The sequence below is a fragment of the Odocoileus virginianus genome, chromosome 12 (genome assembly GCF_023699985.2).
Source record: "Odocoileus virginianus isolate 20LAN1187 ecotype Illinois chromosome 12, Ovbor_1.2, whole genome shotgun sequence".
NCBI classification, from domain to species: Eukaryota; Metazoa; Chordata; class Mammalia; order Artiodactyla; family Cervidae; genus Odocoileus; species Odocoileus virginianus.
In genome coordinates, this window is record NC_069685.1 from 3,445,122 (window position 1) to 3,471,510 (window position 26,389).

The following is a 26,389-nucleotide window of genomic DNA, read 5'->3' on the forward strand; positions in this document are numbered from 1 at the left end:
CTATAGACTCTTCTGGGGCTCCCAGGTGTGCTCTGGAGCTGCCTGAGAACACACTAATCCCTTTCCTCCTTCACACCGTGAAAATTAAACATTCCAGAAGGACTCTTCTTCCAGGTGAGACAGACTGGCTTCATCTCTGACAGGTTTTCTGCTTGTGTTGACACGAGAGGCAATGAAAAATTAGGTGTTCTCCAACTGGCTCTCTAAGAATACAGTGAAAGGAAGCCCCTAATCTAAAACAGCCCAGAATTCCAGTGTTTTGGACATGTCTTACCATCTACAAATCATTAGAGCTAGCTCCTCCAATAACTGCAGGGACTTGTTGGACTTCCAAAAGATAAATTACCATTTTCTATCCAGCACCACATTTAAGGAAGCTTTCCCTGCAGAGCCAAGCCATGGTTACAGGCATGAGAGTTTTCCTTTGGTGAACCAGAATTGCATATTAGAAGTTATTTACCAACCTTCATCACTAACTAGATTAAAATATAAGCCTTGGCCTGTGAGTCAAACTGTTTTCTTGATATGTGGGTTTAAATGTTTTCAATATATTAAGACTCTGTAGTGAAATATTGACACTATATTTGTCAGCTTTATGTCAATCACGTGTCTGAAATATTTCCTCTGACTAAACAGTGTTACCCAGATTTATTTGTGGGGGGCACTGCATCTTTACTCTTCAATGCATCTTTATTCCTCCATCAGCTGCTGTAGAGACATACCCCCAAGAAGATAGTAATAGATTGTGAATAGAGAGAACTGATTAAGGAGTGTGGACCATCCCCTAAGTGGAATGCCAAGCAGCAAACCGAATAACATACTTGATTCAATTATCACAAAAAAAGGTTGCATCAACAATTCAAAGATGCAGTCATGGGTTTGGTCATGAATTTGAAAATGATCAATTCCTAATACTATTCAGTTCAGCTCAGTTCAGTCACTCAGTCGTGTCCAACTCTTTGCGACCCCATGAATCACAGCACGCCAGGCCTCCCTGTCCATCACCAACTCCTGGAGTTTACTCAAACTCATGTCCATCAAATCGGTGATGCCATCCAGCCATCTCATCCTCTGTCGTCCCCTTCTCCTCCTGCCCCCAATCCCTCCCAGCATCAGGGTCTTTTCCAATGAGTCAACTCTTTGCATCAGGTGGCTAAAGTACTGGAGTTTCAGCTTCAGCATCAGTCCTAATACTATTAGGCTGAGCCAAAGGATGTAGCATTTTAGTGTAGGTTTAAGATGACGCAACAATCACTATAATAATGTAAACGCAGCAGGGACCCCCATCAGGGCTGAGCACCTAGGTGGATTTTCTTTCTCCTATCAATTTCAGGATTTAACAAATAATTATTTAGATGATTAGATTGGTTATGTAAGTGTATCTTCTTGAATGTTCTCTGCAGACTTAACCCCAGGAATGTGCCGCCATATGTGGCTGCCTGAAAGAAGCTGCATAATTTGTTACCTATAGGTTTGCCTCCTATTTCAGAAAACCATTTCTGTAACTAATTGAGCCAGTGCAGACCTCCAGCCTCAGGTCAATAGAATCTCTATTGTGTGAACAGAGCCAAAGTGTGAACAGAGCAAGTAGCAGACACAGCCATTGCTCTCAGGGATTTAGATCCCATTTCCTCTTAATATAACTTGGGTCATATTTTTCCTCTATTAAAATATTGGATTGTGTCATAGGTTGAATTGTATTCCCCAAAGGTATGTTGAAGTTTTAACCCTCAGTATCTGTGAATGGGACCCCATTTGAAATAGGATCTTTGCAGATGCAATATCATTAAGGACATATGGGATAAAGGTAAGCCCTAATCCAATTACTGGTTTTATAATAAGGAGAGAGAAATTCAGACACATGGACTCACCAGAGAGGAGCCCATGTGAAAATGGAAGTAGATACTGGAGTGATGCATCTATGATCCAAGGAATGCCAGCAACCATTGGAAGCTAAAAGAGGCAAGGAACCTAGAACTTTCTAAGAAAGTATAGCCGTGATGACACCTTGGTTTTGGACTTCTAGCCTCCAGAACTATGAGAGAATACATTTCTGTTGTTATAAGCCACCCAGGTTGTGGAAGGAAATCAATACATGTTGATTTTCCTTTTTTCTTCCATTTCAGTTACTTAATCTCTGAGTTTTCTATTTTTAATGTCTGTAGTGCCTGTGCAGGCTTCCCTGGTAGCTCAACTGGTAAAGAATCCCCCTGCAATGTAGGAAACCCTGGTTCAATCCCTGGGTCGGGAAGATCCCCTGGAGGAGGAAATGGCAACCCACTCCAGTATTCTTACCTGGAGAATCCCATGGACAGAGGAGCCTGGTGGGCTACAGTCCAGGGGGGTCACAGACAGTTGGACTTGACTGAGCAACTAAGCACACGCACAGAGTGCTTGTGCAGGGCTCCCCTGGTGGCTCAGATGGCAAAGAATCTGCCTGCAGTTCAGGAGACCTGGGTTCGATCCCTGGGTCAGGAAGATCCCCAGAAGAAGGGCATGGAACCCACTCCAGTATCCTTGTCCATGGACAGAGGAGTCTGGCGGGCTGCAGTCCATGGTGTCACAAAGAGTCAGACATGACTGAGACTAACACTTTCACTTTCTTTCACTCATAGCACTTGTGCATTGATTTGAAGATTACATTTTTATTTTAGAATGTATTTCTGGGAATGTCGTCAAGTTTTGTTGATGACTTTGCAGTGGAATGTTTGCATATAAGAGGGAAAGAAAGAAAATGCTTGTTTGTGTGTTTAAATACATTACTCTTGCCAAAATAAAATAAATGTCCATCCATGGTATGATGGTTAAATTGGAACTAATACTGCTGCAGAAAACCTGCGGAAAAGAAGCTTACCCACCACTTACTGGACACAATTCACTGTGCAGGGGCTCACCAATGGGCTTCTCCATGAATTGTTTCTAGTGGGCTGCCACGTCCATTTACATCATTAAGTGTGGAGGAACTGACAAAGAGGATTTGAATCCTCGTCAAATTGAGTGGCAGCAAGGATTAGACAGGATGACATAGTTCCTGCTGAGCACCTAAGGCCCACTGAAGAGAAACCACTACCATTATTCTTAACTGCAAAGATATCTAAGATTCTCCTATTATAAATCACTCTGAACCTTTTGTGAAGGGTGAGTTTGTGATCTCAGTGTAACAACCACAGATAGGAGAAAAGACTCCTCGCCCCGGCTCTGAGTCCCAGAGTTCAGAGAGTAGCCAGCAGGGTCGGACAGAAAGCAAGTGTAGTGCAGTAGTGGATTTCCCATGCTGTTTGTTGACATCAAATTTAATCATACTTGTTTCTATAAGTATTTTAGCTTATTTTAAAATAATTTAAAATTTAGGTTATAAAAACAGTACAAGGTACACCCCATATACCCTTTACCCTGAATCATCAATTGTTTATTTTATTCCATTTGTTTTATCATTCTCTTTCTCCAGATAGACCAGTAGATGATAGGTAGATAGAAGACAAATATATACAGAGGTAATAAAAAGATGATTGATAAAGATACACATGTAAATATATGTGGTCACCTGCATGTATTTTTTTCTGTGTGCACACACATATGTATATGTATGTATACATATACATGCATATTATTTTTTGAAACATTTGGGAGTAATGTGAAGACATTATATGCCTTTACCCCTGAATGCTTCAGAGTATATTTCTTACAAACAAGGACAGTCTTTTACAAAACCACAGTGCAGTTAATTTTAGTGCAATTCTCTTTATCTACACAGGCCATTTCCAGCATTTGTCAAAGGTCCCCAAATGAACTTTACAAGATTCACACCAGGCACACACTCTGCATTTGGGGGTCACGTTTCTCAGTCTCCTTCAGAGGAGAACACTTACCCAGCCTTTGTTTTTGTTGGCCTATTCACTTTGAAGATCACAGACCATTTATTTTCCTCACAATCAGATTCAGATCATGCATTTTTGGTAGAAACATCAAAGGGCCAGGCTGCATACTCCTCAGGGCTCAGATGAGGAGGCTCTGCTCTCAGTGAATTTTGTTATTGCCGATGTTGACCTCCATCACTTGGATAAGGTGGTGTTCACAGGACTTCTCCACTGTGAAGTAATTCTTTTTTTCCTATGTAATTAACAAGTAATTTGTGGGGAGGCCCTTTAAGATTCCCAGGGAACTCAGCTGGTAAAGAATCCACCTGCAATGCAGGAGACCCTGGTTTGACTCCTGGGTCTGGAAGTTCCCCTGGAGAAGGGATAGGCTACCCACTCCAGTACTCTTGCGCGTCCCTGGTAGCTCCTGCCAAAGCCTGAGATGTAAGAGACGCAGGTTCTATCCCTGAGTTGGGAAGATCCCTTGAGGAAGAAGTGGCAAACCAATCCAGTATTCTTGGCTAAGAAATCCCAGGGCCAGAGGAGCCTGGTGGGCTATTGTCCAGGGGGTCACAGACAATCGGACTCAACTGAACAACTAAGCTCATCACAACAGCCCCTTAGCTTATGAAAGCATCCTGTTCCTTACCAAACTTTCACCCACGAGCTTTTGCATCAGTGGTCGATTTTCTAAGTTCATCATTCCTTCTGTATTTATTACATGACATTCTATTTTATTCTTTTTTATTATTTTTGATTCCATGATTGTTAGTCAGCATGTATTTCTCCTATTTATTTTTCTACTTGTGTCAGCATGAACTCGTAGATTTTTATTCAGTGTATTATAATCCATTACTATCATATTCATTATTATGCTTACATTGACCCAGATCGACCAGGAGGAGCACTTTCAAGCTGGTTCCTCTGTGGTTTTGATATGTCTCCATTAATCTTTGAGCATTACCTTACTTTCTAGCAAAATAAGAGGCCTATGAGCACTTTTAGCAAAATAATAACCTGTTTGCATTAGTTCTAGCCACACAAAAAGAAAGAAATAAATATCACAGAATCAGCCTCCCCTTTGCACACCCTTGTCCTGAGGTTCATGGAAGGAAACTGATTCTGAAACCCTGTGTCCTGTAATGCCATGGAGAAGCATTTGGCAGAAGTCTCCCTGTGTGTGTAGGCACTGAAGCCTCTGAGTAGAGGGAAAATGTGCTTCTTCCCATTTATTTCTTATTCAAGTGTCTTTGAATGTCATTTGGCATAGTCTGATGACACTTTATCTGCTCTTAGTTTGCAGAAGCGATGCTGAAGAGAAAAAGTACTCAGACTGAAAAAGAATCAAGGGTCTTATACACAGTCTCCATGCCTCAGCCACCAGTACACACAAACTGTATTCATATTAGGCATCTCTGAACCCTGAGATAAGAGCAAGAGGCGGCAACACAGAACACGGGGGGACGGGCAGGAGAGAGTTCAGAGTGGGCGGCAGTGTGGCCACAGACACTTCTCCGTTGGCCCACACGTGTAACAGGGATCCTGAAGGAAGAGTTCTGGGAAGCTTATACTTCACATTTAAACCTAAATCCCCACTCCCTTATCACAAAGGGTTAGGATGGTTAAATTATTCTCCACTTATAAAAAAGAATGTTAAAAGATTTAACTGCTAATCCCTCTTCAAATCTTAAAGGAAGATTAATGGTGTGAGTGGAGGACTAATTCTATTGCACATTTTGTGTTCAGACCACATTTTTCTAGCAGATTACATGATTACAGTGTATTAATCATAATACTTGTTTGGAGGGAGCACCACTGGGAGCCAAGTTCTTCAGGGTGATGATCTCCATAACGCTTAGTGAATAGAGAAGGGAGTAAGTAGTCCTGGACTTGGCTAGAAAATCAGATTTGGTGAAACTGAAAACAAATTGCTTCAGGGACGTTTCATAGATGGCCTTCCATCTGTGTGTGCCAGATATGGACCTTACTCCTGAAAGTGGGAAAACACAATATCCCGAATTGACACACATGATGACAGCCTAGAAAGAGAAATAAATTATACCCATAATAGCCTTGATTTAATCTTTGGGGCATGGTTAGACTGAGCACATGAAATGAGGCCAAAACATGTCCTCACATACCTCATAACAAAGTAAGCCCTTTTATTTCTGCAATAAACATTAATTTTATGGCTTGGTTAGGCACCATCACCCTCACCTCTCCACTTAGAGAAGAATTTCCCCTCAACTGAAATCCAGAGAAGGGTGGAGGGCGTGGGGAGAAGCAACAGGCACCAAGAGGTCCAAACGCACCACACGTCACCTTATGTTATTTGGAAACATGGCTTTAATGTGACTTTAAAAGCAATTTAGAAATAAACGTGTTAGCATGTGGAAAGTCAGCCTCAACAGAATGGATAAGGGGTCTCTTGGCACACAAAAGGTGTCTGATAAAGTGTGTTCCAGACCAAAGCTCCAAATGAAGTATTTGAGAATGTCATCCAAAAGAAAGCGGGGAGAAAAGCCAAATATTTGGCAAAAACACTGCTGAATCGTGAAACTGTACACCAGGCTGCCAAGTCTCAAAGAATACTCTTAGGTACAATTTGCTCAACCAACTAAATAAGAGGCAGCCATAAATTACAGATGAATATAAATGGTGGTGGACTTCAGGGTCACCTCCAAGCCTATTAAAACTTTAAACACTCTGGTGCCTGATAGCCTGAAAGGGTGAAAATAGTGCTTAGTGCTGTGGCGACCTGCCTAAAGAAGACTCTGTGTGTGTGCATGTGTCTTGTGTTGTGTGTGTGTGTGAGAGAGAGAGACAGACAGACAGACAGACAGACAGACAAAGTTCTACTGCTGGGCACCCATTCTACCCTGCTGGTCTTGCTTAGTACTCCAGAAAATAAAACAAAACGCCTGCGGAAACAACCACATGAGGCCAGTGGAAAATGAAGACGGCTCCAAGAGCAAAGGTGCCCATCGGGCTGTGGAAGTCACAGAGCTCTCACTGACTTTTAGCAACAAGAGGCTTACATCAGGGCCTTAAACACAGATCCATTGAGACAAGGCCTGAGGGACAGCGAGCACGAATGTCAGGCTAGGAGAGCTGCCCCCACGCTCCCACCCCAAGGAGATGAAGCTCCGGGCAGGCACAGAGATGCTGCTCGCGCGGCTGTGCGTTCCCTTAGACTCAGCGGCACATCTCCCTGCCTGGAATGCGTCTGTCTGCCTCAGAATAGCAAGTGTGATCTGAACTCTTATCTGTGCTGCGCTCTGCGGTATACAGAAGGTGAGCACATATGCTGAAACTTTTAAAGATCCAACTCTTCTAAAATGTGGCATATCTTTTATTCTGAACTCAAAGTGTAACTTTTTACACTTTAGGGAACTCAAAGTGTAATTCATAAAATACTGCCTAAAACGTCCTGCCGTGGTGAAACAAAGGACCGTACTCAGCTGTCCTGAGATGAACATCTGTAGAAAGGAAGATGGTCAAGGAGTAAACAATGCAGACCATTGACTGCCTTTACAATGAGCTCCATCCACGTTTCAGCAACTTCCCCAAACACCTTCCTTTCACAAGTCTAGCCTAGGACTCTACGAGTACATTCACCAGATTCTGTCTTCTCAAAGCCGATAACTAAAAAAACAAATAAAAGATACACAAGACTGACTGATGAACCAACAGTTCTGAATGCAGCACAAATGACATGTATTTAATCTTGTGGCAAAAAAACACAGACCCGGGGGTTGGACAGACTCTCAACTGCACCACTTACAGTACTGATAACCTTCGGCAAGTTACCTAAATTCTGTGTCCCAGTTATCACATCTGCAGAACAGGAAAATCATAAAAATACTTACTGGAATTAGTCAGGGTTTAGTAGAACTAATAAGATGTGTATATATCCTATTTCTATATAGAAAGATGTATTGAGGAGTTGACTCATGCAATTAGGGAGACTGGCAAGTCCACAGTCTGAAAGGTGGGCCGGCAGGCTGGGGACTCAACAGAGAGTAAACAGTAAACATTGCAGGTGACAGCTGAAGATCATCCGAAGGCAGAATTTCCTCTCGCTTGAGGGAGGTCAGACTTTTGTTCTAGTCAGGCCTTCAACTGATTAGATGAGGCCCGCCCACACTATAGAAGACAGTCTGTTTTACTCAAAGTTCACCAATTTAAATGTTAATCTCATCCAACAATACCCCCCACAAAAACCTTTGAAATGATGTCTCACCACATACCTGGTCACCCTGGCCTGGCTAAATCGACACATAAAATTAACTATACACCACTTCAAAGGGTTTTGTGTGCTTAGTCACTCAATCACGTTCGCTTCTTTGCAACCCCAATGGACTGTAGCCCATGAGGCTCCTCTGTCCATGGGGATTCTCCAGGCAAGAATACTGGAATGGGTTGTTGTGATCTCCTCCAGGGGATCTTCCCAACCCAGGGATTGAACTCAGGTCTCCCACATTGCAGGCGGATTCTTTACCATCTGAGCCCCCAGGGAAGCCTGCAAAGGATTTTGGCCAGAATTAAATCAGTTGGTTTATGTAAAATGCTTTGGACTGTGACAAGCACCTAAAAAGTGTTAGGCATGTTAGCTATTGCTATTATTGTTACTGTTATTATTATCATTTTCATTAGGTAAAGATTAATGAGTGGCAAAATGAGCCACTGTGAGGATGGCTTTCCAGGAGAGAGACCCATTCTTCTCCCAAGCATTTGGGAAAGGCATCAGAAAGAAACTGGAGGTTTCTGGAAGTGTGGGAATAGGGAAAGAGTGACTGGAAGGCCATGAGACGAGGTGTGGCTGGAAAAAATCTGACTGGGAGCACAGGGGGCTGAGTGGGAAGAGGAGCAAAGTGGTGGCCTTTGGAATAGAAGGTAAAGCCCTCGGGCTTCCTTGCAGAGTCACTGAAGTTTCCCTAGGAGAGAATAAACTGAGGGAGGGGTGCTTAAAATAACTTTGGCAGGAAATTTAAAGAAAGGGCTGAGCAGGAGGTAAGCTCTTCCAGGAAGAAGAGCTTGCAACACTTCAAGTAATGAATGAGGAACAGGCATTTTGTCCCTAAGAACCCCTAAGAACTACAGAAAGGTGGAGGACTGAAAATATGATAGGTTTTCCTGTTGAGGATATTGAAACCTGCCTGCAGGTAGATCCGAGTATAGGGGAAACTTGGCCCAGGGCAAGAGTGGCAGAAAATTCAGCAACTTCTTTTGACAAGTGTCATTTTTATTCAGTCTTTTCCCTAACTGTGCAGCTTATCTCTTACTTTACATAAGCTTACCCTTCTCAAATGACACCATTATTAAAATAAGACACTAATTTATTCTATTTAGTCAAAAGGCTCAAAACATAGCACTGAATGGTCAACAGTGATACGTTATGTTATTACAGCCTAACTCAAGTAGACATCCATAATCCAAAAGAAAAAGAGAGGAAGAAAGTTAAGTTATGGGATCAGGGAACCAGTAAATCCTCCTGCATGGGAGGTTAAGAAGGGGGTTGGGGGCATTCAGAACCAGGAACTAAAAATGGACTGATTATTCCAGATCATGGACATCACTTCAACCCCTTGTTTCTGCAGCCTTTTGATTCCACTGAAGACATTTTCCCTTGTGAAAACAACAGACATTTCTTAGTGAAGAAATTAAATTATAAGTAAATTTTATAGTTAATTTTGTCTGAATACATCTTTTCCATCCATCTTCTTCTCTCAGCATCTTCGTGATGAACACTGATGTGAGGCGCTCCGAGGTGCCTGCAGAAGAAGACAGCAAATGAAAGCCCCAGTGCCTGGCATCCTGACATCAGTGCGTCCACACAGCAGTGGTGATGTCCTCTGGCCTCTGCCTACACTGCCCCTAAAGCTCTCCTGTGCCCCAAAGACAGAAACATAGATCCATGGAGCAAAGCAGAATGTTCAGAGATACATCCAGGCACCTGTGGACACCTTACCTTTGACAAAGGAGGCAAGGATATACAATGGAGAAAAGACAGTCTCTTTAACAAGTGCTGCTGGGAAAACTGGTCAACCACTTGTAAAAGAATGAAACTAGAACACTTTCTAACACCATACACAAAAATAAACTCAAAATGGATTAAAGGTCTAAATGTAAGACCAGAAACTATAAAACTCCTAGAGGAAAACATAGGCAAAACACTCTCTGACATAAATCACAGCACAATCCTCTATGACCTACCTCCCAGAGTAATGGAAATAAAAGCAAAAATAAACAAATGGGACCTGATTAAACTTAAAAGCTTTTGCACAACAAAGGAAACTATAAGCAAGGTGAGAAGACAGCCTTCAGAATGGGAGAAAATAATAGCAAACAAAGCAACTGACAAAGAATTAATCCCCAAAATATACAAGCAGCTCCTGCAGCTCAATTCTAAAAATATAAGTGACCCAGTCAAAAAATGGGCCAAAGAACCTAAACAGACATTTCTGCAAAGAAGACATACAGATGGCTAACAAATACATGAAAAGATGCTCAACATCACTCATCAGAGAAATGCAAATCAAAACCACAGTGAGGTACCATCTCACTCTGGTCAGAACGGCTGCTATCAAAAAGTCTACAAGCAATAAATTCTGGAGAGGGTGTGGAGAAAAAGGAAACCCTCTTACACTGTTGGAGGGAATGCAAACTAATATAGCCACTATGGAGAACAGTGTGGCGATTCCTTAAAAAACTGGAAATAGAACTGCCATATGACCCAGCAATCCCACTGCTGGGCATACACACAGAGGAAACAAGAATTGAAAGAGACACATGCACCCCAGTGTTCATTGCAGCACTGTTTATAATAGCCAGGACATGGAAGCAACCTAGATATCCATTGCCAGGCGAATGGATAAGAAAGCTGTGGTACATATACACAATGGAATATTACTCAACTATTAAAAAGAATGCATTTACATGAATCAGCCATGGATTTACATGTATTCCCCAAAATGTATGGCAAAAACCACTACAATTCTGTAAAGTAATTACCCTCCAACTAATAAAAATAAATGGAAAAAAATAAAATAAAATGAAATTTTAAAAAAGAATACATAAAATGAAAAAAAATAAAATAAAAAGAATGCATTTGAATCAGTTCTAATGAGATAGGTGAAACTGGAGCCTATTATACAGAGTGAAGTAAGTCAGAAAGAAAAACACCAATACAGTATATTAACGCATGTATATGAAATTTAGAAAGAGGGTAACAGTGACCCTATATGTGAGACAGCAAAAGAGACACAGATGTAAAGAACAGACTTTTGGACTCTGTGGGGGAAGGCGAGGGTGGGATGATCTGAGAGAATAGCATTGAAACGTGTATATTACAATATGTGAAACAGATCACCAGTCCAGGTTCAATGCATGAGACATGGTGCTCAGGGCTGGTGCACTGGGATGACCCAGAGGGATGGGATTGGTGGCGGGGGGGGGGGGGGGGGGGTCAGGATGGGGAACACAAGTACACCCATGGCTGATTCAGGTGAATATATGGCACAAACCACCACAATATTGTAACTTAATTAGCCTCCAATTAAAATAAATAAATTTTTTTAAGACAAAAAATAAAAGAAATATACACTCTTACCACATGTCCTTCTGTAGCTACTGGCACCTTTGTGTGTTGTTTTTCACAGCAGATTATCTCAACTTATACTGAGACCACTCTGTCTTCAACCTATTTCAATAAATATGATGCCCCAATAAATATGATTATCAAAACTATATAAAACAGCAATTTAACTACAATGCCTAAAATAATTCTGAAGAATTTTGCTACAGTATTCACTATACCTGATTTCAAGACTTACTATAAAACTATAGGAATCAAGACAGTGTGACATTGACCAAAAAGTCAACAGAGTCTGGTAATAGACTCATACATATATGATCAATCAATTTTCAACAAAGATGCAAAGGCAATTCAAGGTAGAAGACAATCTTTTCAACAAATAGTTTTTGAGTAATTGGATTGCATAAGAACAAAAGCAAACATTTACCTATAACTACCATCACATACAAAAATTAAACCAATATGCACCACAGAACTAAATGTGACAGCAAAAGTAATAAAACTTGTAGAAGAAAACATAGAAGAAAATATTTGTGGCCTTTAGTTAATGCAGTGAGTTCAACAGTATGTCTCCAAAACTTATGTTCACCCAGAATCTCAGAATGTGACTTTATTTGGAAACACAGTCTTTGCAGCTGTAATTAGCTATGTTAGGGTTATGTTAGGGTGAGGTCATACTAGATTAAGGTGGGCCCCAAATCCAAAGAACGGTGCTCTTCTAAGAAGAGATGCGGACACACAGAAATGAGTGGAGGGGAAATCACCATGTGAAGACAAAGGTGAAGATGAAGAGATGCACCCATAACCCAAGCAACACCAGGCTTGCCAGCAGCAGCTAGGAGAGAGGCATGGCACAGATTCTCCCTTGGAGCATCCAAAAAGAACCAACTTTGCTGACATCTTGATTTGGGACTTCTGGCCTCAGGAAGTGTAGAGAATAAATTCCTGTTGTTTTAAGCCACCAAAACAAACAAAAAAAAATCTCATGTGCCCAAGGATAGAAGGCTAGGAGGCAAAGCCATAGGGATAAAGGTAGTCACAACTTCTCTTTCCATCTTCCTGGGGGGAAAAAAAGAAAGAGAGAGAGCAAGAGCAAGTTTCCTCCTATTCAATATTTACTTCTCATGCATCTCTTACTGAAAGATGTGTAGGACCGAACCACAGATACCTCCAATGGGTTAGCTACTTTGAATCCATTAACTTGAGAGGAAACAAGACCATTTTCTTAAAGAAACTTGATATAAAGAGAATAGACTGCCTCCCCAAAATGGTTAAGTCATAAAGCATATGTAGGTGGTTTCCCTAACAGGTAGCAGAGAGGCATGTTCTATGGGCTTTCGTAAGATAAGGAGAAGGGGTGAGTATTGAAAGCCTTCAGAGCTGAGGAAAGATGTAAGTCTTCAACTGGTTTCCAAGGATGGGTAGGATTTGAACCGGCACCTCAGCCTTGGTGGAGGAAAGGCAGTAACAGAGGACAGGATAACAGTGAGCATGGTGGAACATTCAGGTCCCACTAGGAGAGGAGTCTGAAATAGGAAACGAGAGGAAAGGTCACAGGGTCACACTGCATCAGCTTGCTCTCTGGGGAGCTCCACACTTGCTTTCTTCCCTTGCCAAGATCTGAGTCCACCTGAATCACTGTGGCTGACTGAGAAGAACTGGCCCAGTGTCCAGCATAGAATAGGCACTCAATAAGTGTTTGCTCCATGAATGGCCCACCTACTTTACTGACATCTATTTTTTCGGCTGCAGAGATCAATTCCACAGACGTTCTGACTATGGACATGATGAAGGAGAGGGTCATGCCCCTGGAAGCATCTCACTTGCCTTGACTACCACACATCAGACATTTGGGTTGAGCATGTGAGATGACCAGATGCCAATTGTACTCAAGTTTTTGTAGCGGGTGATGATAAAGGAGTATGACTCTTTCAGACATTTTTCTTGAGGATTTTGGAAAACCAGGAATTTGGGGAAACAATATGCTGAAAATAATGAAAAATATGAAAAGGAAGAAACTTATTAAAATATATTTTTTAACACATTCTCCTTGCACTGGGGCCAACATCTCTTGTGAGACTAAGAAGGAGGTCTGATTTGATAGTGATAAAAATCACCATTAGCTTATTATTTTTACAATGCTTTCTCCAAAAGCAGAATCAAGAAAAGTGTGACTATAAAATTATAAAGAAAACCATAGCTGGAAAGGAAAGACTCAGTACTTAATAAAGCAGTCCAGCTTCAGAGAAATGCCCTAGTGTTACTTCTGTAGAAGCTTAGGAAACAGTACATCATTTTCCACATTTCCTTCCCACAGCCATGAAGATCTGGGAAGCACAGCAAGATGGAGCCTCTGCCCTGGGTCTCAAGAGATGGACAGACGTGGCATGCCCTCTGCCAACACACAGAGGACATAGCATGTATGTGAAAAAGGAACTTGGGTTGGGTGAAGCCAATGAGATTTCTGGGTCTTTAATGCAGCAAAACCTACTTTGTCCTAAGACAAAAGTTTAGAATAAAAACTAGAAGATGGAGAGGAGGATTTTGTTGTTGTTTAGTCATTCAGTGGTGTCTGACTCTCTGTGACCCCAAGGACCGCAGCACACCAGGCTTCCCTGTCCTTCACTATCTTCCAGAGTTTGCTCAAACTCATATTCATTAAGTCAATGATACATCCAACCATCTCATCCTCTGTTACCTCCTTCTCCTCCAATACTCAATCTCTCACAGCATCAGGGTCTTTTTCAATGAGGCAATTCTTCACTTCAGTTGGCCAAACTACTGGAGCTACTTCAGCATCAGTCCTTTCAATAAATGTTCAGGACTAATTTCCTTTAGTATTGACTGGTTTGATCTCCTTGTTGTCCAACTGATTCTCAAGAGTCTTTGCCATCACCACAGTTTAAAAGCATGGCACTCGGGCTTCTTTATGGTCCAATTCTCACACTGTACATGACTATTGGAAAAACTATAGCTTTGACAAGACTATTTTTGTCAGCAAAGTGACGTCTTTGCTTTTTAATGCACTGTCTAGGTTTGTCATAGTTTTTCTTCCAAAGAGAAAGCATCTTTTAATTTCATGGCAGCAGTCACCATCTACAGCAATTTTGGAGCCCAGGAAAATAAAATATGTCATTGTTTCCATTTCTCTCCCCATTTATTTGCCATGAAGTGATGGGGCCAGATGCCATGTTCTTAGTTTTTTGAATGTTGAGCTTTAAGCCAGCTTTTCCACTCTCTTTCACCTTCATCAATAAGCCCTTTAGTTCCTCTTCATTTTCTGCCATTGGGATGGCATCATCTTCATTTCTGAGGTTATTGGTATTTCTCCTGGAAATCTGAATCCAAGCTTGAGTTTCATCCAGCCCAGCATTTTGCATTATGTACACTTCATATAAGTTAAATTAGCAGGGTGACGATACAGCCTTGATGGATTCCTTTCCCAATTTGGAACCAGTTCGTTGTTCCATGACTAGTTCTAACTGTTGCTTCTTGACCTGCATACAGGTTTTGCAGGAGGCAGGTAAGGTGGTCTGGTATTCCCAACTCTTGAAGAATTTTCCACAGTTTGTTGTGATCCACACAAAGGCTTTAGCATAGTCAGTGAAGGAGAAGTAGATGTTTTTCTGGGACTTGCTTGCTTTTTTCTATGATCCAATGGATGTTGGCAATTTAATCTCTGGTTCCTCTACCTTTTCTAAATCCAGCTTGTACATCTGGAAGTTCTAGAATAACAATCTTCAAAATACACACTAAGCATTAAACTCTAACCTCCACAGTACATTATTTGTGAAGGAACCAAGGATTGTTTGTCACTATCTGGTCCATTTCCTTTCCTCCCAACACATACACATAATAGCCTTAAAATAAGTAAGGTATCAAATGAGTAGCCCTATGAAGAGTCATTATCTATATTAAATAAATTGATCATGCACAAGGTAAAAATGCTGTCTGCGTGGCTTCCATCAGCTGACCCTGGAGACAGAAAATAACAATAACAAATACATTGAAGACTTCAGTTCAGTTCAGTTTAGCCGCTCAGTCATGTCCGATTCTTTGCATCCACATGAATCGCAGCACGCCAGGCCTCCCTGTCCATCACCAACTACCAGAGTCCACCCAAACCCATGTCCATCGAGTCGGTGATGCCATCCAGCCATCTCATCCTCTGTCGTCCCCTTCTCCTCCTGCCCCCAATCCCTCCCAGCATCAGGGTCTTTTCCAGTCAGTCAACTCATCACATGAGGTGGCCAAAGTTTTGGAGTTTCAGCTTCAGCATCAGTCCTTCCAATGACCACCCAGGACTGATCTCCTTTAGGATGGACTGGTTGGATCTCCTTGCAGTCCAAGGGACTCTCAAGAGTCTTCTCCAACACCACAGTTCAAAAGCATCAATTTTTTGGTGCTCAGCTTTCTTCACAGTTCAACTCTCACATCCATACATGACCATTGGAAAAACCATAGCCTTGACTAGACGGACCTTTATTGGCAAAGTAATGTCTCTGCTTTTTAATATGCTATCTAGGTTGGTCATAACTTTCCAAGGAGTAAGCGCCTTTTAATTTCATGGCTGCAGTCACCACTTGCAGTGATTCGGGAGCCCAAAAAAATAAACTCTGACACTGTTTCCACTGTTTCCCTATCTATTTTCCATGAAGTGATGGGACCAGATGCCATGATCTTAGTTTTCTGAATGTTGAGCTTTAAGCCAACTTTTTCACTCTCCTCTTTCACTTTCACCAACAGGCTTTTGAGTTCCTCTTCAGGTGGTGTCATCTGCATATCTGAGGTTATTGATATTCCTCCCAGCAATCTTGATTCCAGCTTGTGCTTCTTCCAGCCCAGCATTTCTCATGATGTACTCTGCATATAAGACTTAATGCGTGTCAAGTACTTTTCCAAGAAGTTTACCTACATTATTCCGTCTAAAGCTCAGGACAACTCCATAATCCTGATTTTATGGATGAGGAAGCTGAAGTTAAGAAAGATTACATCACTTGCCCAAGGTCACACAGCTGATAAACAGTAGAGTTGAGATAAATCCAGAGTGTGGCCTCAAAGCTCACCTTCTTAAACATATGCTATGCTGTCTCCTCAATCTTCCCAAGCCCAGCTGAGATTAGAGGGTTCTCCTAAGGTCACAGAGTTGGCAGAGGGCCAACTGCAGTCTCGATTTCTTTCTTCCTTCTTCACTGCCCTGTCTCTCCCCAGTCTCTTCCCCTTGACTTCATCTCCTCCCCCTGCCGGTCCCCCAGGACTCCCTATTAGAATCCTGGTTGTGTTGTAGTCCCAGGGGGCTGCATTTCTAAGACGTTTTAGGACACTAGCTTTCTCTACTAAAACATGGCAGGGGCACGGATATGCCGCTAACTGAACTTAAACTCCATCATCCTACCAACTGCCTGTGAGGCTCATTACTTGCTTTTGTTATTTGTGTGTTTTTATACATTTGTTTAAGTTTTCCAAGTGATTCTGCTGGGCAGTCAGAATAGAAAACTCTACCCAAAGGGAAGTTAAAGATGATGAATAAAAGTTGGCCTGTCTGCACTTCCTGTGAAGAGACTGTTCCCACACCACCGACTGTGAAGGATCTGGCCTGCCTTCACTCTGGGCCAGGGTGGTTCTCTGCAGGGCCTCCCCCTTCCACTCTGCGGCCGCGGAGGCGCCGCAACGGGAGGAGTCGGGTCTGCGGCCGGTGCTCCAAGGGGTTCCTGGCGTCCCGCTGCAGTCCGTGCGCCAGGGAAACACTGGGAACGCTGGTCTCAAAGAGAATTTTAAGGCTTAGGTAAAGCCTCAGAGAACCCCCCACTTCTGCTCTTCCTTCTAAACAAGTCTTCGAGACCTCACAGAAGGTGCTAGAAGCAGAGGAGAGGCCCGGCTCTGCGGAAGCCAACTCCGAGCCCAAGCGGGAAGCGCTGCCACCAGGTTCGAAACGTTTATTTCCATGGCTAATCATGGCGGAAACAGAGGATGCGACCTGAAGGACTTGACATATCCTCTCTCTCAACTGTGTAGCCGGTTTTACTTCCTTTCAGATTCAGGGAACCTGGATGGGGGTTGAGGGAAGGTGCAAAAATCAAAATCTGCGTTTACAACAGAATCCCAGAGCCTCAGAAGGCAGTTCGTGGAGAGCTGCTGGTCCGACCCTCTCTCTGCACCCGCCATCCCTGCTGCTCAAGCCACGGCCTCGCCCCGCACATCCGGGATGGGAGACGGGAGACGGATCAGCCAAGATGGACGCCGTTCAGCGCGCCCCGCCGCGCCCCCAGTCCTCACCCGCCTCCCCGGCCCCAGGGGACCTGACAAACGCAGCTTCTTGCTTTAGGAGTCAAAGCAGAATTCCTGATCTGAGAAGGGTGGGTGGAGGCGAGTGAGAAAAACTAGGTATAAAACCAACAGTTTTGTTCCCTTGCCTTCATATTTATGAACCAGCAGCTTGGGGATTCCCAGCATACCTGTTACAACTTTTTTTTTTTCCCTCCCCCAAGTTAAGTAGAGCTGAGCCAAGTTTTCTCTCTTCTTTCCCTAGAGAAAACAAGGGGAAAAAGGCCTGTGTCCTGTATTTTAAAACATCTGGTGAGGCCATCAAGAGGGGGAAAGAAAAAACCTAAAGGCTATATATAATTTAACTTACCTTTTGGGATAGTTTTTATTACATTTACTCTCTTGGATATACACAAAAAAAGTTTGGCGTTTCCCCCATTAGTTAATGGGTTCGGAATTTTATTAATCAATGTCTAAATGTTCATAAAATAACACCACCTTTTAAAAGCAGGGCAGGGACCATTTCCAAATGCTTCCAGTCAGAAGGATAATATTAAAATGCAGGTTAGATATGTGCTAAAACCAGTCTTTGGGGAGTGGGGCATAAGCTCTCAATTATCCCAACCACCTCCAGAGTCAGAGATCAAGGCCAGAAATGCCCCCCAGGCCAAGGAATGTACCCGAGGACTGGGCCAAAAGGGCCCTCAGGCAGCCAAGCTGAACTCCTCACTTCTCTCCACCCAAGCCCCACTGGAAACCCACCTCTAGTCCAGCCTCAGCAGTGGCGCATTAATCACTTGTCTCCAGGAAGTGAGCAGCCCTCTACATGCTGAAAAAGGTAAAAGTATATCTTATATCTTCCTTTTTCTCAGAGTCACACATTTACTATGACTATTAATGAGAACAGGACCATGTTTCTGCTCACATTTAATAATTATCAAACACCCAGCACAGAGCTGTATATAAAATAGGTACTTAATACAGTTAATGAATATCCAGCAACTTTACTCCTAGGTAAAACATCAAAGAGAAGTGAGTGCATTTGTTCATCAAATATCATGGATGCAAAGGCTCCTGGCAGATCTGTTCTTAACAGCCAAGATCTGAAAACAACCCATGTCTGTCAGTAGTAGAATGGATAAATAGAATGTGGGATATTTGTGCAATGAAATACCCTGAGATTTTAAAAAGAATAAGAAATCAAAGTTATTATTCTATTCAACAACACAATATTGAGCAAAAGAAGCTCCCTAAAATGTGTAATTACCTTTATTTTATAGTTTAAGAACAAACAATAAATCTGTGATGATGGAAGTCAGAAAAGTACTTACTTCTGATGGGGGCAGGTACTGGTAGGTGGGTGGCATTACAGGTAACTGTAGGCAGGTGCCAGGGGTATTGACTGGGAAGAGTTCAGAACTCCTTGAGGAGCTGGAAGTCCTGTCTTTAGTTTGAGGTGCAACAGATGCTAAATTGTCCCACACTGAGAATGATAACTAGTGAAGGAAAGCTGTGATTTAGCACTCTGCCCAAGAATTTGACCTAATTTGGATGTCCTATTAAAAAAGAAAAGCTCCAGGCAAGCAGTGACTTGTCCTTGGTCATCCTGAATCCTAGCACCCAGAACAGGGCCCATCAGAGTAAAAACGGTTGTGAATGAAGTCAAATGCTGGCCACGCTCCTCCCCTGATCCTCCCTGCCGTCATGGTCACTCACTACTCTCCCCACCCGTAAGAACCCACTGGGCCTGGAGGCCACCTGCTCCCTGCAGTCCCGGTGTCTATAGGGCATACCTTAGATTTCCACCTCAGCCGGTTCTGTGGGCTGGCTCTTTCTCTTCCACATTCTCCCGCATACCCAGGCTCGACACCCCCGCCCCCTCAGTGACCAAAGCTCCTCTATATCCAAGAGACCATCTCATGGGTGAGTTTCCCCTTCCAGTTCCTACCACTATCATCCTAGTTCAAGCCTTGATGACCTCAAGAAATATCCCCCAGGCAGCTCCAAGCCATAATTCACCACCGTCCACCCCAGATCAGTCTTCCTCGAGCACAGGTTGAATCCTGGCACTCTCCTGTCCACAAACTTTCACAGGGTCTTCATTGTCTACCAGGTGAGACCATACTCCTTGGCCTGGCACTCAAGATCCTCTGAACGCAGGCCTCACAATGCCTTTTTAATCTTTATCTCCTATTATCCAGTTCCAGGAAAACATCTATTTCTGCTTTATTGACTATGCCAAAGCCTTCGACTGTGTGGATCACAATAAACTGTGGAAAATTCTGAAAGAGATGGGAATACCAGACCACCTGACCTGCCTCTTGAGATACCTGTATGCAGGTCAGGAAGCAAGAGTTAGAACTGGACATGGAACAACAGACTGGTTCCAAATAGGAAAAGGAGTACATCAAGGCTGTATATTGTCACCCCGCTTATTTAACTTATATGCAGAGTACATCATGAGAAATGCTGGGCTGGAGGAAGCACAAGCTGGAATCAAGATTGCCGGGAGAAATATCAATAACCTCAGATATGCAGATGATACCACCCTTATGGCAGAGAGTGAAGAGGAACTAAAAGGCCTCTTGAAAGTGAAAGAGGAGAGTGAAAAAGTTGGCTTAAAGCTCAACATTCAGAAGACTAAGATCATGGCCTCTGGTCCCATCACCTCATGGGAAATAGATAGGGAAACAGTGGAAACAGTGTCAGACTTTATTTTTTGGGCTCCAAAATCACTGCAGATGGTGACTGCAGCCATGAAATTAAAAGATAGTTACTCCCTAGAAGGAAAGTTATGACCAACCTAGATAGCATATTAAAAAGCAGAGACATTATTTTGCCAACAAAGGTCCGTCTGGTCAAGGCTATGGTTTTTCCAGTGGTCATGTATGGATGTGAGAGTTGGACTGTGAAGAAAGCTGAACGCTGAAGAATTGATGCTTTTGAACTGTGGTGTTGGAGAAGACTCTTGAGAGTCCCTTGAACTGCAAGGAGATCCAACCAGTCCATCCTAAAGGAGATCAGTCCTGGGTGTTCATTGGAAGGACTGATGCTGAAGCTGAAACTCCAAAACTTTGGCCACCTCATGTGATGAGTTGATTCATTGGAAAAGACCCTGAAGCTGGGAGGGATTGGGGGCAGGAGGAGAAGGGGATGACAGAGGATGAGATGGCTGGATGGCATCACCGACTCGATGGACATGAGTTTGAGTAAACTCCAGGAGTTGGTGATGGACAGGGAGGCGTGGTGTGCTGTGATTCATAGGGTCCCAAAGAGTCGGACAGGACTGAGCGACTGAACTGAACTGAACTGATCCTTTCACAGGCACCTTTTCTTTAAGTCAAACTGAACGACTTGAAATCTCTAACCAAATGTGGCAGTTTCCCACCCCCAGCACCTTTGCTTATAGCTTTCCCTCCCCAGGAATGCCTTCCCCGCTTCTGTTCACTTGGCACCCCCTGCATCGTGATCATCTCCACTTGAGATCTTCACCATCTTTCACAAATGCTTAACCTTCCTATTGCCTTTCAGCATGCACTCTGAATTCCCCAGCTGTTTATCCTTAATTCCTGCTCTCAATTGATTTTTTTTTCTATTTGTGTTATTCTTAAGGCTTACTGTTTGATATCTTATGGTAGCATTTTAAGCTCACTTAGGGAGGAAGACAGGTCTTCCTCCTCTTTCACCTCACACAGTATCTTGTCCTCAGGCCAGATTAAATGCATGTTGATAGAATAAATACATGAAGGGAAGAAATCAGCTCTCAATTAGCTGCTATGTTTAATAATAATCAAAAAATTAATTTACACTTAGGGGTATAAAAATGCTCAAAGAATTATACACACAAAGATATTTTAACTGTAACTGGGAACAACCCATCAAATGAAAGAATGGTTATAATGACTGAACTTCATGCATGTAATACTGGAGCTTCCTGCTGCTGCTAAGTCACTTCAGTCATGTCTGACTCTGTGCGACCCCATAGACGGCAGCCAACCAGGCTCTCCTGTCCCCAGGATTCTCCAGGCAAGAACACTGGAGTGGGTTGCCATTTCCTTCTCCAGGAGCTTCCTGACACCACCTCAAATCAGATGAAGAATTTGTCTGCTTTGGATAAAATCAGCCTTAAAGACTGGCTAGGCCTGGATGTTGCAAGGTTCCCAAGAGGCATTTATCTTCCTTGTAACCTGATACAACCTTACAGGACCACTAAGCTCAAAACAAAACAAGACTAACTGTTACCCTCTCTCTGCCATCTACTGCAATGTGTAGTTTTAAGGAAATGGCTGACTTTTCCCAGGCTCGGTTTCCTCATCTGTCAGCTCCTCCTTTGCTCGGTCTTACGAGGAAGAGTGGTCCAACACGGGCGAGTAGGAGGTGCCACTGTGTAGGCCTTAGTATCGCTGCTTCTGCTTGGGCCCGTGACTGCGGCAAGTGCGCTTGTGGCCCCAGCTGGCTCTTCGTGACTTTGGCAGGAAAAGGGAACCTGCCCCTCTCCATCCCCAGACACGGCAGGGGAATGTTCTAACCTTTCTCCAGTCCTTGTGGGAAGTTATACTAGGAGGCAATTTGAGGCAGACTCCCTAAATCTTATGAATTCCTCCACTTCTGAATTCACTAAGACCAGAGGAGCTTTTCCCAGGGACGAGAGAAACATTCCAGTCTGCTGACATAAAAATGCCCATGGGATAGTCCAAGGGAAATCAGGAGGATTGTACAGGAAGGAAACTGATGAGATTACACAGCAGAGGTTTCACAAGAACACAAGGCCACAAGGTCAAACACTCAAAGTGAGAAAAGAAGAGACTGCTTCTGCCAGTTCCTATAGATAATCACAGAGGCTTAGCACCAAGAGCAAAGACAAACATACACACTAAAGGTACCAAAAACAAATGCGAAGTTTTCCCTTAGAAAAAATTTAAGTCCCCGGCAGAAAACTGGGAAGGGAATTGTGAGGAGCCGGGCTGTCCTGGCCAGTGTTCACTAGATATTCCATACATCAAAAGCTTCTGCTCACTCACCAGGCCAGGGCCCAGGCCAGCCTTCCGTGCTCTCCGGCTCTCCTGGGGGAGGACTCAGTCCTGCTGCCAGCTGGCAGCATGTCCGAACAGACTGGCAGGGCCCCACCCTGCTCTCAGTGAATGCACGTGGTCCTCAACCTCGCAGTGGATACCTGCTAGCCTGCTCCGCTGCCCCTTTCTGGCAAGTTAAGGTGGCCTTCCACCAACAGAGGACAGAGCCCGACTCATGCAACTGGTCATCCCCTGAGGAGTGGAAAGAGGCCTCTGCTCCCCAGCACCCTGGACATACAGAGACTTTCTGTTCAAGGAGTCAAATGTAAATTTCTTGTGCGCTGAATTCTCTGTGCACATTTCTGTGGCTATGTGCTATGTCCAAAGCTGAGAGAACTGGATAGAAATGAAAAGCCTGAAAAAAGCTAGCCACTGAACACGAACCTCAATATGTCCCAGGGAACACAGCCCAGAAAAAAAATTATTAATCAAATCTCAGTGGAAAACTGCCTGACCACAGTCATCTTGAATCTAAAGGAGCACCTACAGAATAACAGAGACACACCCAGTGGGTTTGCTCTCCAGAATCTTGTCACCACCCGGCCGTGGGGAAGGGGGCCATCTGCACCATCTCCTCTGGAGCCCTTGACCATGATGGGTGAGACCTGATGGAAGAAGGCTTTAAAAGGAAGCCTGAGAAGTTGGGGAATCGACACTTGTCTCCCTTCCTTCCAGAGGAAGGCCCCTTCGCTACATTCTCCTCTTTGTCACATCCCTTCCCTCACCCCATTTTGAGTCAGCTCTTCAAAATAATGGATTTCCTATTCGATAATTGTGCTTAATTCTTTCAGAAATCTTGGAGGGGGATCAGTTGGCACTTGACAAACAAGCATGTGTGCCTTGGGCAGGTTGGGTGGTACAGTAAGTGGCAACTGTTGCAGGACAGGGAGAAGTTTTGGAAGTCCTTCTGTGGAGAGTGGGAAACAGCAGCAGACAGCAGGCTTCTGCAGGCTCTAAGTGCCCGGCTGTGGTGCAGGGTGACTGGTCTGGAGGGGTGCCCGTCTATCTACAGGCCTGTGTGGCTTTCTCCAGCTGTCAGCAGTCCAGTTACAAGCGTGGAAAAAACTGGTGTGAGCAAGTCCCGGCTGGAGAGCCTGAGCACGCTGAGGCAAAGAAGCTAGGGTCCTGGCAAGAGAAGGGTGGACCCCATGGGTAACATCCTGTCTGCAGAGGATGGAGGGGAAGGTTGAGGGCAGCTGAAGGGCAGAGAGAAAGGCCAGGTGTAAAGAGACTGAGGGACATTCGGGGAGTCCCAACCTTAAGTGCGTCTTCCCTGAACAGAGTCCAGGGCAATCTGTTGAGCTCGTGGGTCAGCTCTCCGTGCGTCTAGAGCAGACACAGGGGATAACCGTTACACACCCCATTCAGTGCCTCCTCTACCACCCACAGATTCCCTGCCTCGCCTCATCCTCACAGGGGCTGAAGCGAGAGGTAGAAGACCAGGAAAGAGGGAAAGAAAGCGCCATGGAAGGCAGAGCCAGAAAAGATGGTGCCACGCAGCTTTCTTGGTCTTTTTTGGTTCCCTTCCTTGATGGGCGACCACTGTGGATGGAGAGTCAGAGACACAGGAAATCTACCACCCTCACCTTGCTGCCAATCAGCCGGGGCTCGGATCACACAAAAGAGGCTCCTGGAGGCCAGTAAGGGGGCAGACAGGCCAGCCTCGGCCGCCCCTGCTTCGCGGTGCCATCCCTCCTGCTGGGAAGAAGTGAAGAGGCGGTCTGTGCCCCTGCCCCCTCCTGCACCTTCTGCACTGAGGTGGTGAGCGCGGAGCTTCGGGAGGCGCTGTGGCATCAACACGCCCCACCCAGAGGTGCAGTGACGTGATGATGCAGTGACACAAGGTCAAACCAGGTTGCAGCCTTGTGATCCTCTGCCTGATGTTCCTTCTGGAGATACAAGGAAGACAACGGGCACTCTTCGTTTTTTGTTCTTTGCTTTTTTTGCTTTCCTGCGTTCATTTTTGAAAACTGACACACAGCACATCTGTAGAAATTCTCTTAGTAAGATAAAAGTACAATTTGAATGCAACATGCCATTCCCTGAAGACACGGTCCTTAGCTTAGTCCTTCCCATATTTCTGCTTGGCCCGCAGATCCTTGACACCTTTTCTGACCTGGATCAGCCACGTGATGAAAGGTGTAAAGAATTGTGCAGTTCTCAGGGAAGTTTTGAGAATTTTTGAAAAGCAGTTTGATAATACTGTTTATTTTGTTTTAATACTGTATTTTAATACTGTTTAAAGTGTTCATCTTATATAATCATCAATTCCACCTCTAGGAATTCATTACAGGGAAACATGCAAAGACTTATGTATCACAAAAAATAAAAGAGGGTTAAAAGCTGTATGGTCATATTTTGGTGAAATGGAGGGCAGATCCTTAGAGCTTCTCTATGGTGACCTTTCTTTTTTTATGCTTATTGCATTTTATGAGTGTTCCTTATGAACTGTATCATTTTTTAGTAGAAGGAAAACTCATGCTACTTACACATCATGCACACACAGGCTCTGCCAGCTTGTCTCTCCCCGACCCTGGGAGGCAGGCTCCAGGGCTCCCTGTTTGACTGGAGCCGGTCCTGATCCTCCTACTGCTGACCCACGGCTCTCTCTCGGAAGCTGGTTGAAGGCCTGGAAGAGATGCATGGAGGGGAGGATGGTGAGGAACTCAGCTCTCCAAGTTCTCCTATTACCAGTACAGTTGTGTCAATCAAACCAGATCTCCTGTTCCAGAATATTTTTGTTTGCAGAATCCAAAATATTGACTACATGGGAAAAAGAGAAAGCCCTGAAAGGCTCTGCTGGCTCTAAGTGGGTTATTTCAATCCCTGACTTTACATTCTTGGTCAAAGTAGTTTAAATGTTCACTTCCTGTCGAGGAAAGTGAGCATGTGCTCTCCAAATGGTGGCTGGTTGCTGATTGTCCCAGCAGCACCGGCACCACGACCTTGGCCGCTCGGTTCATCCTCCAGCCTCAGTGTCCTCTTGTAAAATCAGAGGCAGTATGTGTTCCGTGTTTCTCAGGATGTTCCACATTTTGAGGAGCTTGTGGCTCAAAGATGCAGGAAGGAGGGGGTCTGTGTGGGAGCAGCCGAGGAAGACGCCACACCCACAGCACTCTGGACCCCCGCTCCCAGTGTAACCAGACCAACCGCTCTTTCATACAGGAAGGGTCAAAGTAAGAGTAAACCTGGAAAATAGAATTTTACAATGACCAGTTTGAAAACCATCAAAAGATAGCTATCATGTACTTAGTGATACTTAGGACTTGCTGTACTTAGTAGTATCAGCTGCAACTCCAGGTGACTTCTTAGTATTTTTCAGTTGAGGAAGGCATTGATCACCCAGACTCTTTTCCCACTTTTCAGTGTGATTTTTTTTTTTTATTTTTCCCCACAGACAAAGGCTGCCGTCTTTAGGTACAGCTCCAGAAATGAGATTCAAATCTGCACCAGTCAAGGATGTTTTATGAACTCGTCCTCCCACAGAGAGAGTGGGAGACCTATCAGCCTGGCATGTCTACAGGGCACCTGGCACTGAGTAGTCCTGCCCTGGGTAAGTGGCCCTGCGCAAGACTGATGAAAGGGAGGTGGAGCTATTT

At 44.0% G+C, this 26,389-nt stretch overlaps 1 long non-coding RNA gene across 1 annotated transcript; it reads right to left on the reverse strand.

Moving 5' to 3' along the window:
* Window positions 1–3,276: 3,276 nt before the first annotated feature.
* LOC110138615 (uncharacterized) lies at window positions 3,277–25,462 on the reverse strand. Its single transcript, XR_002314244.2, has 3 exons — window positions 25,280–25,462; window positions 11,470–11,559; window positions 3,277–9,631 (listed from the first exon to the last, which is right to left on the reverse strand). It is a non-coding gene; the product is annotated as an uncharacterized lncRNA (long non-coding RNA).
* Window positions 25,463–26,389: the final 927 nt, after the last annotated feature.